General features: G+C 44.5%; 1 long non-coding RNA gene across 1 annotated transcript in view; it reads left to right on the top strand.

The window, feature by feature from the left end:
* Positions 1 to 370: 370 nt before the first annotated feature.
* Positions 371 to 17,878, top strand: part of LOC126998520 (uncharacterized) — a 121,447-nt gene continuing 103,939 nt past the window's right edge. The window contains exon 1 of the long non-coding RNA XR_007752910.1: positions 371 to 568. This is a non-coding gene — a long non-coding RNA (uncharacterized LOC126998520). The remainder of the gene's footprint in view (positions 569 to 17,878) is intronic.

The raw sequence follows: 17,878 nt of genomic DNA, 5'->3' as shown, positions 1-17,878 counted from the left end.
TTTTATCGCTATTGTTGTAAGCTTTTAGTTGATGTTAGGATTGTTGTTTTTAGTGTTTAGTATTGGTCGTATTAATAGTAGTCGTAGTTGTAGTAGTAGTAGTCTTAGCAGTAGTATAGTAGCACCAGTAGTAGTTGTTGTTGTAGTTGTATTATTATTATTATTATCATTATTATTATTATTATTATTATTATTATTATTATTATTATTATTATTATTATTATTATTATTATTATTAATAATATTATCACGTTTAATGTTATTATATGTTTTATCAGTATCTAATCAATGCTATATGATGTATTTATATTATCATTGTTATAATCCTTAGTGATATTATTATTATCATCAGTATTACCATAATTAGTTTCCTCACCCTCCTCCTTCCTCCTGTTCCTCCTCATATCGCGTCTCCTCCTCCTCATCAGTAATATCATCCTCGTGGTAATGAACAAGGTCTCCCTCCCATCCAGCGCGGGACGGCAAGCAGCGGGGAGGGAGGCGGAGGCAGGACAGGATAATTGGCGCGGCTGATCCCTCTCCACGTGCACCCACGAGGCATCACCAGGTAAGCTCATAACTTCACCACTGAGGTATCAGGTTTGCCGCCCCAGCCTGGTGTGCGCCGAGCTGCCGAGCTGGGGTTGTTTATCATGGGTGTCAAAGCATCCCCAGTAGCGCCCCTAGTCACCGCGCCGCCCGTGTGTCATGCGGACTCTGGGGAGGGAGGGATGAATATCGAGGCTGGTATGTGAGAGGTGTGTGTGAAGTCGGAGGATGGGTGGTGGATCTGCTCAGAGATGAATGAGGGAGGGGGCAGGAAGGGAGGGGTGTTCGGGTTTTGCCTCCAATAACATCAAGTCGAGACGTGATGCTCATCGATTCTCGTATTTTTGTTGGTGTTCTTTCCACGCCGGAGATTTATTCAGCCTTCTAGGAAAGCAATGCTTCGGGTTTCCAGACGTCCTCGGTGCCGGGGAGCCGTGGCGGGGAGTGTCCAGCGGCGACGTTGTATTGCGCTTTGCGCTGCGCAGCCCCGAGGTCACTGATTTCATGCTCAGCCAAGCCTCGCTGATCCTCGTACATTTGATGTCGATCCCTAAAGAGTCTTTCCGTCAGTATTTTGCTTATTGGATCAATGTAATTAACCTGCGGTTACCCAAGCGGCGACTTTCACTTCCCAAATTTGCTGATGTTCGGATCTGTCAACCCACACGTACAGCTGTCTTTGGCTGGGAACTATGACTTCGTTACATCGATATAGACTGACAGATAAGGACAAACATATTTTATGCATTGCATGATATTAGAGTCTCAACACAATTTGAGAATCAAATTTTCAAAATATGGGACTGAATTATTTGCTGCCCACTTATAACTAATAAAATATACAGGAAATGGTTTTGCAAGTCTGGTTCAGGGTTGACATTTATGTTGGAGAGAAAATTACATACACACATTATTTTTTCAAACATTGCATTCTAATAGTAAAGGGAAGCGGTGAAAATAGAGCTCAGTTACGGATGTTACCCAAGAAATCAGCGGGACATCGTGACAGGAGAACTGCATCAGATGTGTTCAGTAATATTTCACACAGTGTTCGGCGCGTGGTGGCAGCCCACACATCGGTAAGGCGCTTCATACATAACCAAGGAGACGATTAGCATGAGCCACGAAAACTTCCGCGCAAGAGTTGGAATACTTAACTACATCCGAGACGCTCTGGGCGAGAGTAGATGGAGGATTTTTTCTTCTTTTATCTGTTGGTTTGGATAAAAGTTTCGGTTATGGAGGGAAGCAACTAAATATTATATAAGAAAAAATGTGCGTGGCAAGTTAGTAGGAAAAGTTTATTTCGTTATTTTCTCGACAAAAATGGCCATACTTATAAAGATGGAAGCAAGGCCGTCAAAAGGCCGATCTCATCGCGGCCACCCCTGGATGGTTCATCACCGCACGACAACCGTCTAAGGATAGCGAGGCGTTCACTGCTTGGTCAAAATTTGAAAGGGAAAATGTTAAAAGAAACTGTTTTGAGCGGGGGAAATTTTAACTAGCCATCGATTGTATTAGTAAAACGTGTTACCTCACACGACAAGGATTCAAGAACTGTTGTGACGAAAGAACAGCATATGTTTTTTTTTTTTTTATATATCTTTTTAAGTTAAATATACAGCGCCGTCCATGCTCAACCAAATAGTTAGGGAGGACAAGGACGCGCCTCTTGGAGCCATTCTTGGTGAATGTTTTTTTGTGTGTTTAGGCGAGACAAGGTTGAATAAACCAGACAAACACCTTTTGTTGATAATATGATAATCTTACAGAATTTGCCTCAAAATGACTTTTCCTTTGATTGCTCTAAAGAAAATATAATTTCTGTATCAGTTGGAATACACAGGAACAGGCTAATGGTAGTGTAGCACTACTAGGAATGATTCATTCCAGCTAAGGCCTGGAAAAGTGTAATCAGTAATCAGTCCGTGAGGTGTGGCTTCTTGCTGTGGGAAGTTCAAAGAGATCCCAGCAGCTATGTAGTCAGCGTGTCTTATTGCCGCAAAGTCCATCTTCTCCATGTCCAGATTTTCAACACCACCCAACTTTCTCAGCTCTCCTTACACATCCCTATTGGAGGGTCAGCAAAACGAGGACAAAAAAGCAACACCTACGGAAGGTAGCAAATGGATACGTCTTCAGGCTCAAGGATCATGTGCTGGAAGAGCCCCAGGGCAGGTTTATATTTTAGCTAAGAAAACAGACCTTAGAAAAATCAATGATTGGTTGAGAGCACCGTAGTTTTCTTTCAGACTTATCTTAGGAAAGCAAACTTTCAACAAAAAAAGTTTATTCAATCCTGCAGCCTGGAAGAGGACATCCGGAGAATTATGAAAAAAGGCATAGGCCACTTCACTAAGAATAATGTCTGTGTACTGCGGAAGAGTATCAAGACATCATTGTTCAGTTCTTGGGAAGATTGGCAGTACATCCGAGTTTACTTATTTTTGCAAATATTGCCACACCAGGTAGAAATGTGAACAATGGCTGTGAGAGTAAATGGGTGTATAGATCACAATTTTTGAGAAATAGTACAAGATACTGCATCAGGACCACACCATAAATACTCCAGCTGGAAAGATTTAAGTTCAGTAACGTATTTTTGAAAGAAACCCTAGCTGCGAAGGGAAGTTTGTGCAGAACTGTTCAATAACAGAGTGCTGAGTTCCGAAGAGAAGTTTTCAATAAAAATTCTTTAGAGGGAGAAGCGGGAAAACATGCGAGAAAAAGATACGAGTTTTACGAGAAGGGAGGTCGAGTTACTCTCCGTGAACCGTCGCTGTGCTCTGGACGGCTCACAGAGAAGCAAAGTTGGAGTGAAGAGGTGGACCGCTTTCAGCAGACAAGTGTCCCGCGTGAAGAATTGTCGTCGTAGATGATGACACAAAAATCAAGAACTATTAGCTTCATCACACTTTGGCATGGCAGTGTACCTTCATATTCCTACAATGATGGTGTGTGTGTGTGTGTGTGTGTGTGTGTGTGTGTGTGTGTGTGTGTGTGTGTGTGTGTGTGTGTGTGTGTGTTGTGAGTTTATTTGCATGTGTTTGTCGTGACAAACTTTTTATACTCTAAACAGCGGGTAATGTTTAGGGAAAGAGCTTCTTGTTATTCAATGAACCAAATAGCGCGGGGGCGGCCATCTCTGGGCTCGAGTAAGGGGTAATGTTGGGAGCTAGCGAGGAGCATTTGTTTGTGGATTGTTGTCTTATGCTTTTTGTTTTTACTCTGGCCTGTTATTTAGTTATTTTATACGCTCTCGCTCTATATGAATGTGTAAAAGATAGTGTTTATATCGAAAAAAAACAGTTGGTAGGCGAGTATGTTTGGTCTGGCGAGCATGTGTTAGAAAATCTCTCTCTCTCTCTCTCTCTCTCAATTCATAAAAGAGAGAGAGAGAGAGAGAGAGAGAGAGAGAGAGAGAGAGAGAGAGAGAGAGAGAGAGAGGTGGCTATAATGGGGGGTTTCCCAGTGGAGTGTAAGGCTGTGAATAAAAAGTGCCTCCACCCACCGCCGTCAGTCGCCATTAAGCTGCTCTCGGCGTGTTCCATTGTCGGCCCTCGCGGCGGCATTATTCCGTCGCCGGCCTGAGACAGGGCCTGCCAGAACCTTTTAAAATTCTGTTCCTTTCCAGAGTTGCAGCTCCGACCAACCGGAGCGTATGCGGGTTACTTGTTCATATTTATTGCGACCGTTTCTCCCGGCGTGAGGTCTCCCCCCGCCCCTGCCGTGCCGACGCTTGGCCACCGGCTGACTGGAAACAGCCGCCTCCCGGCCAGGCTGCCGCTAAGAATACGGAATGCTGCCGTAACAGATAGCGTTTTGTTGGCGCGTCCGCCGTGGTCTGTCCGCAGAAAGAAATGGCCGGCATTTTTCTCAGAGCAGAGCCCATTTCGAAGGCTCCGCGACTACACTGCTTCTTGTGAAAATTGAGAACTTGATTGTTCTTGGCTACAATTATCATTGCAACAAAATTAAAAAGGTATTTCATAGATAAAAAAGAAAACTTTTATTTTAAAGCCATGCAGTTAAGGATCAGCTAAATAGGACGATCAGTGAAACGTTGTAATTACGGAATAATAAACTGAAAAAAATATAGATCGACTTTTTCCGATTTATGTTGCTTCAGAGTTCCTTCACCTCTCGAACAATATCGTGTATTAATCACCAGTTCTATAAAGTATGTATTGCAAAAGCAGTCATATTTACGTTGACATGAATATACAGAATATATTTAATCACCTACAAGCACGTTGAGAAACACAAAACGAACGAAAAGGAATATACCACAAAGTTGTTGACTCTCCAAAGCCTGCGTCTCAATCTCTCTCTTGGCTCGCGGCGGCGCCCCGGACGCTGGCCATTGGAGCGTCGCGCTGCTGCCAAGTTCACCACAGCTTGAGAGGAAATGGTATTCTGCCTGACAGTGATACCTTCGCGCGGGGACGTGAAGCCAAAGATAAGTACACGGGGGCTTAGGGGGAAAGGCTGTGCTTGATATTGGAAACCTTTGTGCGTGGACGGGAGGGCGGAAATCGGGTGACTACGGCCATGTGTCCCGGCGTGAGAAATGCAGGGAACATTCTGTGCTTTCCGAATTGACGTGAATCATGAAGGCGAGGAGGAAGGGGTCCAGCATATCAGGAACACGCCTCCCCCCCTCCCTCCTCCCCCCCACCTCACAGGCTCGTGTCGTCCGTCTCGCAATGATTGATGGAATGTCCGCACGCTTGTCGACGTTGTTCAAAATGCCAATATTCTCATTTCTCATTATTATTTTTCACCTTTTTCCTTTTGTTTTTTGTGTCTACATTCCAACACACACACGCACACACACACACACACACACACACACACACACACACACACACACACACACACACAGAATTGCATTTAAATATATTTCTCAAGAACATATCCGTATTGTCTATGGGAGGAATATTCACATGTGTAATATATTGCATTCAAAGACAATACGAATAATTTATCTACGAAATATCCAAACGCAAGGGGAAAATGGATCACTTACGACTAGGTTTTCAGTTCACTAAGCAAAGGGGAAAAAAGTGTCATAGTTTATAATAGCAGATCAGCGGGTATTGGGTACAGGATGAGGAGACAATAGGAAGAGGAAGGCTGTGTGCGAAGTTGTGTGATGTTCTCCAGCGTTGTACTCAAGCAATCATGTTCGTAAGGCATCACAGGAAATTCTAGGCTGTCTAAATAGAAAAGCAACTTATTGTTTTATGATGTGCAGCTTCTCTTCAGCTCCTCCGGCAAATGAAGCCTTGTTGGGGTAGTGTAGAAGACTGATGAATTGCCTTTGTTACCACCCCCCCAGTAATCGTAACGCGCACCAAAGCCGCACAGATTTTGTACGAAAAAATAAGGAGAGTTGAGAAGAAAAGCCTTTTAGTGTAGATTGGTGTCGTATTGGCATGGCATGTTCATGGGGCGTGTGCGGGGCGGCGGCAAGCGTGGCTCTTTGTAGGGCGATTGTTGTTGATTGTATGAACTCCGGAGCGATTGTTGTTACATGCTAAGAAAAGCCAAAGAAGGAAAGCTTATGGAGGGAGGCGACTTCTCGTGGTTTGTGGTGTTCCGGACTGAATATGATGAGGTGATGTGAAGTGTTGGGCCGTTGTTGTTAATGGTATAAACTCCGTAGCGATTGTTGTTACATGCTAAGAAAAGCCAGAAAAGGAAAGCTTATGGAGGGAGGGAGGCGGCTTTTCATTGCCTTTTGTGTTGTGGTGAGAGTATGACGAGGGGATGTGAAGTGTAGGGCGATTGTTGCTAATGGTATGAACTCCGTAGCGATTGTTGTTACATGCTGAGGAAAACCGAAGAAAACTCATGGAGGGAGGCGAGGTCTTTTTTCATGGTGTATGGTGTTGTGGGGAGAGTATGACGAGGGGATGTGAAGTGTAGGGCGATTGTTGCTAATGGTATGAACTCCGTAGCGATTGTTGTTACATGCTAAGGAAAACCGAAGAAAACTCATGGAGGGAGGCGAGGTCTTTTTTCATTGTGTATGGTGTTGTGGGGAGAGTATGACGAGGGAATGTGAAGTGTAGGGCGATTGTTGCTAACGGTATGAACTCCGTAGCGATTGTTGTTACATGCTAAGGAAAACCGAAGAAAACTCATGGAGGGAGGCGAGGTCTTTTTTCATGGTGTATGCCTGTATGGTGTTGTGGGGAGAGTATGACGAGGGGATGTGAAGTGTAGGGCGATTGTTACTAATGGTATGAACTCCGTAGCGATTGTTGTTACATGCTAAGGAAAACCGAAGAAAACTCATGGAGGGAGGCGAGGTCTTTTTTCATGGTGTATGCCTGTATGGTGTTGTGGGGAGAGTATGACGAGGGGATGTGAAGTGTAGGGCGATTGTTGCTTATGGTATGAGCTCCGGACCGATTGTTGTTGTATACTAAGGAAAGCTGAAGGAAAACTCATGGAGGGAGGCGAGGGAGTCTTTCATGGTGTATGGTGTTGTGGGGAGAGTACGACGACGGGATGTGAAGTTTTATGAAGATGTATGTAGGTACTGTGTGCTGTTTGGATGTCCCTGTGAGCTTGTTAATCATGTGAGGTGTCTATTGCCCAGATTTATGAGCGAGGGGAGTCTGGTCACGCTCGCAACTGACAGTAATGCGAGTGGAATGTTGACAAGAGAAGGGTGAATCTGTTGTCCTCGTGATGTGCATATTCAAGGCGTATCCGGGATGAGGGGATATACGTGCCAGTACAACAGCCCCAGCGTATAAAGTGTGTCCCGGGATAACAGGATGAACCACTGCCGCGCCCTATGCCTATTACATCAACTACTTTCAAAGGCCGAAAAGGAGATCAGTAGGGTCCTAATGAGTGTGTTTTTAGGTTCATGGCACAGAAGAGGGATCAAATTACCACCAGTGTCATAAAACTACCTCTATAAATGCCCCAAACTCCTATGAAAGTCTCTTAAAATGTGTGTGCTTGGGCGCCGAAATGTTTAGGAATATGATACTAAGGTTGGTATTCTTAAACGCTCCCTTCTCTTACATCACTCATTTCTAAAGGCCAAAAGAGGGATTAAACACGTCCCCATGAGTGGTTCTTTACGTTCATGGTGCAGAAACCTTGTCAAACTAACACCAGGGTCATAAGATTATCTATAGAAATGTCCACAAATCCTACGAAATCCTTGATAAATGTATGTGCTTGAAGGTTTAAGAATATGACCCTAAGCTAGAACATCATTAGTCGAAGTGGCCAGGATCCGTTAAAAGGAAGATCCCGTACTCCTTACAGACGACTTTAGGGAAACGAGTGATTGGATTCCTTAGACGTCTTGTATCGAGGTTGGTATTGAACTGAAAGCCATTACAAGGGATGAGGGAGGAAGGGGAAGAGGAAGGAAGGTATTGAGGAGGCTGTGGAGACGGGAGAGTGGCGGAGCGAACGGGCCGGAGATGAACAGGCTGGCCTAGGAGTTGCAGACAGGAACTCAATTAGCTTTCACAACTTGTCCTCTTTTTGCAGTTATCTTCCTTTTTATTCGTCCATTTTCCATCATGCTGAAGTCCTGAATTGGTTATCCTTCTGCCGTCTTTTTTTTCTATCATTCTTTTATATTACTGGTGCCTAGTTTGTTTTATTATCTATTTTTCTTCATCCTCAGAGCTCCTACTTCCACTGATGCTAGAAAAAAAGAGTTAACATAATGCTCTAGTCCTAAATTGCTTATCCTTCTTGCATTTTTCTATCATTTTTTTTTACATTAGCAGTGCCTATTTTTTTTTTTTTATTCATTTTTGTTTTGCCTTCGAATTCCTGCCTCTTGTGATGTTAGAAAAAAAAAGGGGTAGTGAAGAATTCCAAGGTCGGAAAGTCTGGGAACGTCAGTCACGGCTGTTGTTTATCGTATGAAATTCCACCTTTTCCTGACGGGCTTTCACCTTTGTTCCGCCCCAGGTGTCATGAGTGTCCGCTAGTGCCGTCATGCATCGCTGAAATACCTGTGAATTACCTGTCGTCTTTGAGGGTGTAGATCATAACCACCTTCTAATTAGTTGTCTTCGTCTTCATCTTCATCGCCCAGACTAGTATGCATGGCCCTTTGTGTGTCTGTATGTATTTGTTTGTGCGTCTATCTATCTTTTTTTTTTTACAACAAAGGAGACAGCAAAAGGGCACACAAAAAAGGAAAAAATAAAAAAGCCCGCTACTCGCTGCTCCTATCTATCTACCTATCTTTCTATCTATCTGACTATCCATCTTTCTCTCCACCTTTTCCTAGATTATCGTATTGCACATTGACTTTTCCGGTTTCTGACCCATAACTATTGCAGAAAAAGACATCAATAATTAACGGTTTTAACAATAACTTAAACGGAATATCGTTATTTGCGCGGGTACGACGGGTTTGAGTCTGGAACCGATAAATCCAATGTTCTGAAGTAAAACAATCTGGTAATGCTATCTTCGCCCCCCCCCCCCTCCCCCACCCACACACACACACACACACACACACACACACACACACACATAGACACACGGCTCAGCATTTCCCCGGGTGCTCCTCTGTCGCTCGCCCTCGCCCTCTCGCAGCCCTCGGAGACTCATACACCTGTAAACACGTCTGTAATATATTTCCGACTTTTCTGCACGCGCGCAATCAATAAAGAGCGCGAACGTGTTGCCCGCCCGGAGGTTCATGCAGGCTGTATTTAACTGTGACGCATGGCTCGATATTTCACCGTCGCTTGCCTTTGCTAGTACATGTCAAGCGATAAGGAAGTCACGCAGTGCTTAAACCGTCGCTGAAGCTGTTTTGTCTGTTGTTTTTATGTGCACTGCCTTCACAAATCACGCATGTAATTATTGGAGTCAGGTAGCAATAAAAACGTTGCTAATGTCGTTTCCATAGCCCATACGTGTACTGTACCAGCCTTCACAAATAACGAAGGTGGGTTAGAGAGTCGCGTAGTAATAAAAATGTTGCTGAAGTCGGTTTGTTAGCTCTTGCGGGTATAAAAATTGCCTTCACAAATCACTCATGTAATTATTGGAGTCAGGTAGCAATAAATAGACTGCAACAAAGACAAGTGATGGAAGGAAAGTCCGGGTAATGCGAGAGAATATTGCTGAGCTACGGAACTCTTAAAGGGGGTGTGCTATAAAGATACAACTTTTCGACTTCACGAGTTTATTGTGTGTGAAGTAATATAGCGGCACATTTTCAGTCCAGCTGTTTCTCGAAAAAAGTAATTTAGTCCATAGAGGTCAGTTTTAAGGTCTGTAGGTAGTGTGCAGCTGTTGAGTGTTCATGCAGGCAGCGCGGCTCATGTCTCTAGTGACACAGGCTCCTTACGTGTCAGCAGTGCAGCAGCATAGGTTATATTTTTAATGAGATTGTCTCTCGGATAAATCAATATCTAATTGGTACCTTTTTAAATAGCACTACATTCCCTTGGTATCAAAAGACGTTGAGGTGTTTTTTGATTGATGTTTCGTGTGAAGACGCTTCCAGCAGTCTGTAATTAGCTCAACAAATTAACGTTATTATCCAATCATCCTGGTGACGACTTAACAATGGATGTATCAATAGCACGCGAGGCACTACGATGAGCTACAATGAGCGGATGATTGTTTGCATGAAGAGCTGCAGTCCCTCGACTTTTAGAAGTTATTAGACATAATCCTGCAGTGCACTTTATTTTCTTTAATAGTTGTTTTATTGACTTTGCTTGAGTGTTATTATAAATTGATCAATTAGAATACTTGTGCATTAGGTCTGTCCCTTCGACTGAGGCATTGTCACAACTTTATACCTCGGAGTACAGCAGAAAACGACATACTGGAGGAAAAGAGTGTTGAAGATATATTTTCAGAAAGTTTTAATGGGCCAGGTATATATAAGAATGCATTTTTCTGAAGCCGTGTGGGAAAGTTTTAAATAGCACAGCAGTTATCCTAGACCGGTATAGATGTGTTACAGTTTCTTTGTCATTAGGTAGAAAAAAATACAAAATACGAAAAAAGCGACTTTGAACACGTCAACGTCAATGTCAACCAAGAACACATGGGTCTGGGGGATATTAATGAATGTCTTGGGGAACTTTTTTTTTCCTTTTCGTCACTTTGAAAGGTGAACCGGCGGAGGGGCGACGGGGAGAAGAGTGCAGCTGACAGTAAAAACTTTCTGGGCGGCGGATTCACTTTCAGGGGTGACGTGGCGAGGGAAGAACACGCTGGAGGGGGTGGCTTGGTGTGGGTGATGGTGCGGAGGCTGCCGGAAAAAGGGACAGATAGGATCGGGGGAGCCGCGCAGAAAGAGCATGTGATGTGCGTGGGTGGGAGGGATGACAGAAGGAAATCCATCGTGCGAGCGGGAGGGAGATGTCAAGAGGAATATTGCTGTGTGGGGACTGTCTACTAACTTGTGGTATTGCATATGGAAAACACACCCACTTACACTTTATTCTCCTCCATCTTACACTCACCCGCCTACCCCCCCCCCCCCCACACACACACACCTCCGTCCCCCCTTACCCTTCTACACACTCGCACACTTTGTTATGATTACTTTATCGATCACCCCCATTGCAGATGCCAGCCGAGCAAGACAAATATATCTAGAATTAAAGTAATGGAAAGAGAAGTACTAGAATCCTTCCCCAGCTGGCAACAACTGCGTATATGCGTATGTGTACTCGCTACGCATCACTTCCTTCGATTACTTTTCCTCTGCCCGGCTTCAATTTCCTAAAACAAGTATTGGTCTTCTGGTGTTTTTCTATCTCTCTCTCTCTCTCCCCCCCCCCCCCCCTCGCACACTGTAACACGTTGAGACCTTGTTAGAGACTCCCAGAGCACCCACGTCTTTGTATCTTTGACTCACTTTGACTTTGTATCAACACTCCGTCCTTCTGCTTCCCTGATAGCTGCTTAGCCTCCTTCTTCTCTTTCACTTCCTCCTCCTCAGGTCTTCCTCCTTATCTTGTACGAACCCCTATTTTCTAGTATCACCTCCTCCTCCTCCTCCTCCTCCTCATTTTGTACGAACTCCTATTTTCTAGTATCACCTCCTCCTCCTCCTCCTCCTTCTCCTGCATCGAGAATTCTCCTTTAACTTCTACGTATTTCCTTCCTCCTCTCTCTGTCGTCTTTCTACTTTTACTTCGAAATGCCCTCTCTTCTATATATTCTCGCCTCCTTGTCACCGTGCTGCTTAACTTTCTTGCCTCGTTTTTTGGGCGGCTAGAAAACATTCACAGGCGTTCACATACAAAAAAAAGAGAAAGAAAGAATAAAAAAATACAAAAACAAACAACCAGCCATGCGCTTATACTATAATTATATTTGTATATGGCGTATAAAAGGTGAAATTGATTGCATTTTTTTAGTAAAGAGCTTAAAATGTCCAGTAAGTAAAAAAAATGTTGCAGCAAACTCTTGCAATAAATAGTATTGAAAAAATAAATTGCTACTAATAGGCGCACCTAACATCACCATAGCCGATCCAGGATTCAGTACGTTTCCTAACTTATAAGCTACTCTTTAGCCCACTACTGCCACTCGAGGCACAAACAGTCCCTCTGCCAAGTTTGTACCCCACATTTGGCGATATTAGGTACACCTATTAATATAATCAGAAGCAGGGGTGTTGAGTCGAATATAAAAGATTCCGACTCCGACTCCGACTGCACCTCCACCCCCCCCCCCTTCCCTCCCCCTACCCCTCTACTGCAGTATGTTGTAGGCAAATGAAACTCCGCTACACCACACAGCTTACAACACCCCACCACACCACATCGCACACAACACCCCGCCACACCACACCGCACACAACACCCCGCCACACCACACCGCACACAACACCCCGCCACACCACACCGCACACAACACCCCCCCACACCACACCGCACACAACACTGCCACACCACACCGCACACAACACCACACCACACCGCACACAACACCCAATCACACCACACACCACACCGAGCCACACCACACTACACATCACACCCAGCCACACCACACTACACATCACACCCAATCACACCACACTGCACATCACACCCAGCCACACCACACCACATATCACACCCAGACACACCACATCACCAATGACACTCGGCCACACCACACCATACCACCCCCAGCCACACCACACGCCACACTCGGCAACACCACACCACGCACCACACCCAGACACACTCTTTAGGCAAAAAAGTATGTAGGAAAGGCGTTAAAACTACTCAGAATGTACGTGCTATTTTACTTACTCTTTTTACGAGCTTCTTAACTTTCTGTTGTACACAAAAATACTAATCTGCTTTTACTTTAGAAAATATGAATTAATTTATTGAAACTCGACGTAGAATGTGTCGGTAACGGTACAATTACGTCATCATCCAGATCGATAATTGCCCACGGCTCAGCTTTCTCGAAGGTCGCGGGTCTTCACCGTGGAAGCTCCTCAGATAAACACCATCAACCTGGAATGCCTCGTGCGCATCTAAAGCAACACCAGAACGTTCCCTCAACAGAGCTGTTTCCACGCCGCCCAGCAGCCCTGTGACCCTGGCTGGCTGCGGTGATGGCTGGAAACTATTTATGTTGTCTACACGGTCTGGGTCTCCGCTGTGTTTTTTGTCCCGGCGGACGAGGCTCCTGACCCACGACATGAATAATTTGACTGCTTTCTTTTCGTGTTGGCAAGAGTGTGAAAAAGACGCTTTCTTCACTGCTGGCCATCACTGCTGTTTTTAAAAGTCAGTACAAGATATTATATATAGCATAGATATAGAGAGTGCTTTCCTGATAATCCTACACGTTTAGGCGACTCAGGTCACACCGTCAGCGGTAAAAGTTGACATAATGACTTGCTTGTTCAGTCCGTGGTCTCGTCGTGAGTTTTCAAACATCCTTTAAGTTAAACTATTTCGTGTTTTTCTTTTTAGCAAGCAAAAGTAATCCAGAAATGGACCTCTTGCAACAATGGCCCGATTTTTTTTTTTACCTCTTAACTCATTTGATTGAATTGGTCTGCATTACATACATACATATCCGCCGAAGCTCCTTTGTCATCGATACCAGTAACCTATGTTCAATTATGTTTCTTTTGGTATGTGTGCGTAGGGAAGATGGTGTTCCAGTTACATCAGAGCAATTAACGAACCTACACCATAGAATTATACACTCCTACTGTCTTTCCTTCACCTCTACCTGTACCTCTTCCACAAACCCACTTACTCTTCTTTCTCTGCTCTTGATTGAAAAAAAAAAGACGTTGCTTGCTTTGTTCATACACTGCACCAGACACGCGATCATTCTTGTGACGCCTCAAGCATTATTTTCTCCTTTATTCATTCCGTCAGAGGAGGCGCGACGCTTCCTTCCTTGTGGAGTGCTTTTGACGTGCGCCCCCGATGAAAGTTTGATGCGGTTGGTGATGAATGAGTTTTAGAGTCGTATTATAAGACATCTCGGCGCCCAAGAACACATATTTGACAAGGCTTTCGTATGAGTTGTGGGCATTTCCAGGAGTAGTTGTATGACCCTGGTGGTAGTTTGACCCTTCTTCTGTAACATGAATTTGAAGAGACACTCATTAGAACCCGACTGATCCCCTCTTTGACCTTTAGAAATAGCTGATGTGAGAAGCGAAAGTGTCTAACAATACCAACCTAGGTTAGTATCGGCTGCAAAAGTATTTAGTATGCGTCATGCCAGGGCAAGCATTTGTTCGTTTTCTTTGCATGATTGGTTGGGCCGCCGCGGTCCGTGCTCCGCTGCTCTGTGCTGGAGCTTAGCCATTTACTTTTTTCTTTCATGTTCTTTAAGCTCAGTTGTCACGATTGGTATTTCATATTTATAGCGACTAATGGGTTATAATCCTTCACAAACATGTATCGAACGCTATAAGTATTTCCATTTTTTCTATACTGACAAATCAACAAAGGTATAAGCAAATACAAATATTCTTATACCACATGATTTATTTAGGAAAGAAACGTTCTGTTACTCCCGCAAATATAATATCAATGATGATTTCTTTATGTTCGTGCCAAAAAAAGTCTCCGCAAGGCCGTGAATAGTAAATAAACTGTAAAGATGTTTTCTCGTTCTCCTTAGTGAACCACGAGCCACAATTTGGTTTTGGTTTGTATCACGCAGCTCTCGTGCTTGCTTGCCTCTGTACGTCGCCTTTCGTCCCGTTGGTCAGGGCTCGATTTACATAACAGGAGACTACCGCCGTCACTTAGCCTGATGAAGGGCAAACGTGTGATCGCCTCGCCGCCGCGTACAGGTGTGTGGCGTGCTGTTACATGGCTTAGCGTGCGTGAGGTGCTGGCGGCAGGGAAAGGGCCCTGTTTTACTGAAGGAAGGAAAACAGTATTTTAAAGTTCACAGTAAAACCCAGGATTCAGAATACTTAATCGGAGCCTGTCTCCTCCCTCATTCTTTCTCATATCTTTTTATTTTTTATTTTATTTATATACAGTTGAACTCGCACGCCATTTTTAGTTTCCTTGGTCTTATGTTATTTAAATGTAATCTAGTAAGTTCTCTCGGTTCACTTTTTACCCTCGGTGATCATTTTTCTTTTCGCTAATTTCCACGGGCTCCGTTATAATCTCTCCGCTTCTTACTTTGCAGTTGTCTATTCACGGTTGTTTATTTTCTGTTTATCCTAAAAACAATTTTGCTGCTCTATATAATCCCTTCTGCATATTCTCCTTATTTATCTTTTATGTTTTTCTTCTGAGAGAATGTTTGCCACTCACTCGCTCTCCCTTTGAACTCTTTAAAAATAACAGAAACACAGTAGATTGTGTTTGTTTAATTACACAGGGATGCTCCCTTTTACCTCTCCTTCTGCTCACCCTTTTGTTTGTGACCGCTTTGCCGGCACATGTCCATTCCTTCCCCTCACCTTTCAGACGGGGAGGAAGGGGCCCTGCTGAAGGTAGGGGGCGGCACGTCTCGACAGGTGGCCGTCCCTCAGCAGCCGCAGGTGTGTGTTGGTCCCGCGCGCCCCGACATGGCTGTGCTTTAAGTCCACTTTATGGCCATGATCATGTAGACTTACGGGCCTTTGTGGGGACGTGGTGAGTACGCTCTTATTTTGATGGGTCGCTACGGATGCTGTATGTCGGGAGGAACGCCGCGCGAAGAAATAAAACCGCGAATGTGGAACGCCTTAAAACCTTTAGGAAAACACGACGGACCTCAGCAATAAGAAAATTTACGCGTTGTTTTCTCGTAACAATAACCATAGTCCTCCAAAGCCCCAATGTGCAGAAGGGCGCGCGCTATGACGCAGCGTGACCTAATGACCGGCTAGGCGAGTGTAGTATGTGACCTGACCCGACGTGATCCACAGACACCTTCCACGGCCTTCATCCACACCAATACTATGCCGATGTCGATGCCCTCGTCCCCCTCCCCTCACCCACCACTCATTGTTCCCTTAACTGACGTCAGTTTGCTAAAAATAGAATTGTTTAATGAATTTACAATGAAGAGAAAATAGAACTTGGTACATATTAACTAGACGAGTGAGTGAGGTGGAAATCAGAAGTCTAGTTCCATGGAGAAGTTTGCTGAGAAGATCTAGATTGTCGTGCTCGTGCTCCCTCAGACTCCTGAGTTAGAGTTCTTGCAGATAACGCGTGTGTGTGTAGTCTAGCCAGCGAGCCTCCAGGGGCCTGTCCTGCATCGTGAGCTGGCGCTGTTTTCTTCTTCCCCTTTTATGTGTTGGGGAGTTTCACGTAATTATCATCCTTTCCAGCGAGTCATGATCCTGAGGGGGAGTCGGGGGTGGATGGGGGGCGAAGAGGGAGGCACCAAGGCTGGCTGATCTCAGGACCTGCTCGGCGAAGAACTTTTTTTTTTTTATGGATGTTGTGGCGGCGTGATGGACGCGTTGGGGGAAGAACAGAAAGCAATATTGTTGTAATCATTGTCACATTCTTATTGTTATTATTTCATTATTATCATTACCATCATTAGCAATATCTTGATCATCATCATCATTGTCATCATTATCCTGGTTACTTTCATAATTCTAATCGACATAGCTACAGTCAACACCACCACCATCATCATCACCACCACAACCACCACCACCACCAAACCATTCCACCACCACCACACCACCTCCGCCGCCGCTTCTCTGCAGCATGAACCTCCTCCGCGGCCTCGTCCCCGCCACGGCATCCGTCCTCAGCAATGCGTGTAATACGTCATTATATGTTTGTGTTTATCTGACAGGAAGCGGGGCAGTTTTAGGCAGCTTTTGTCGGCGGCCCTGCGAGTGCTGGCGCCGCCACCACAAGGGGCGGGTGAGGGCGGCGCGGGCACGGCGGTGTAATGCTGCAAATATTTACTGACGCTACAAATGGGTTTTCGGTTTTGTTTTGAATAGAGCATCGGTCTCCCGGGCGCCGCTTATCTAGCTGCGTGAGACTAAAGTTATCTTCCCCGCAGCAAGGCTCCTGCGGGAGGCATCCATCAGCCGACAGGGCCCTTCAGGGGCCGCTGGAGGGCGCCTCCCGGCGGCGCGGGAAGCGTCTGGATAAACAAATAATTATGATGCAGTAATAGCCAGGCGCTGCCTCGCCGCAGGTCCAGTTAACTTTTTATTTCGCAAATTTCTGGGACGTTGACTCGCCATCAAAACTTTTCGTCCAATATAAAACCCAAATGTTTATATATATATATATATATATATATATATATATATATATATATATATATATATATATATATATATATATATATATATATATATATATATATATATATATATATATAAACACACACACACACACACACACACACACTCACACACACATTTATATATAGGGGAGACCGGGGCAAGTTGGCTACAGTAAGTTGGCACGCTTGAAATAATTTCACTATTTACTGCTCGACGGCAGCGATACGCACACCAAGTAATCGCCACATTGTTCCCCAGTTGCCAACTGTCAACTGCCATCCTCAGGGGTCGCACGAGTTGGCTGCTGTGGGGCAAAGTTTGATTTTGATGCTGGAAAGTAAATTTTCTTTTGATTATAATATTTGGTATAACATGTCTCTGTTTATTAGGGGGTACTTTTCAATTCAGCCATATTCTAACTTAGGGTATAAGGACTGTCTACCCTCAATACCGATCACACTAGGTTTCTCAGTATATACTAAAATCGTTGTTTATGACTAATTTCTTGAATGGGGCAAGTTGGCTCAATGAAAACGGGGCACGTTGGCTCAGTGTCAACTTGCCTCATATTAGGCTATACATGAACTGGTTGCGGCATGCACACAC

The sequence above is a fragment of the Eriocheir sinensis genome, chromosome 14 (genome assembly GCF_024679095.1).
Source record: "Eriocheir sinensis breed Jianghai 21 chromosome 14, ASM2467909v1, whole genome shotgun sequence".
NCBI lineage: Eukaryota > Metazoa > Arthropoda > Malacostraca > Decapoda > Varunidae > Eriocheir > Eriocheir sinensis.
Note: the sequence above shows the minus strand (reverse complement) of the source record. Positions and strands in the feature narration are given on the sequence as shown.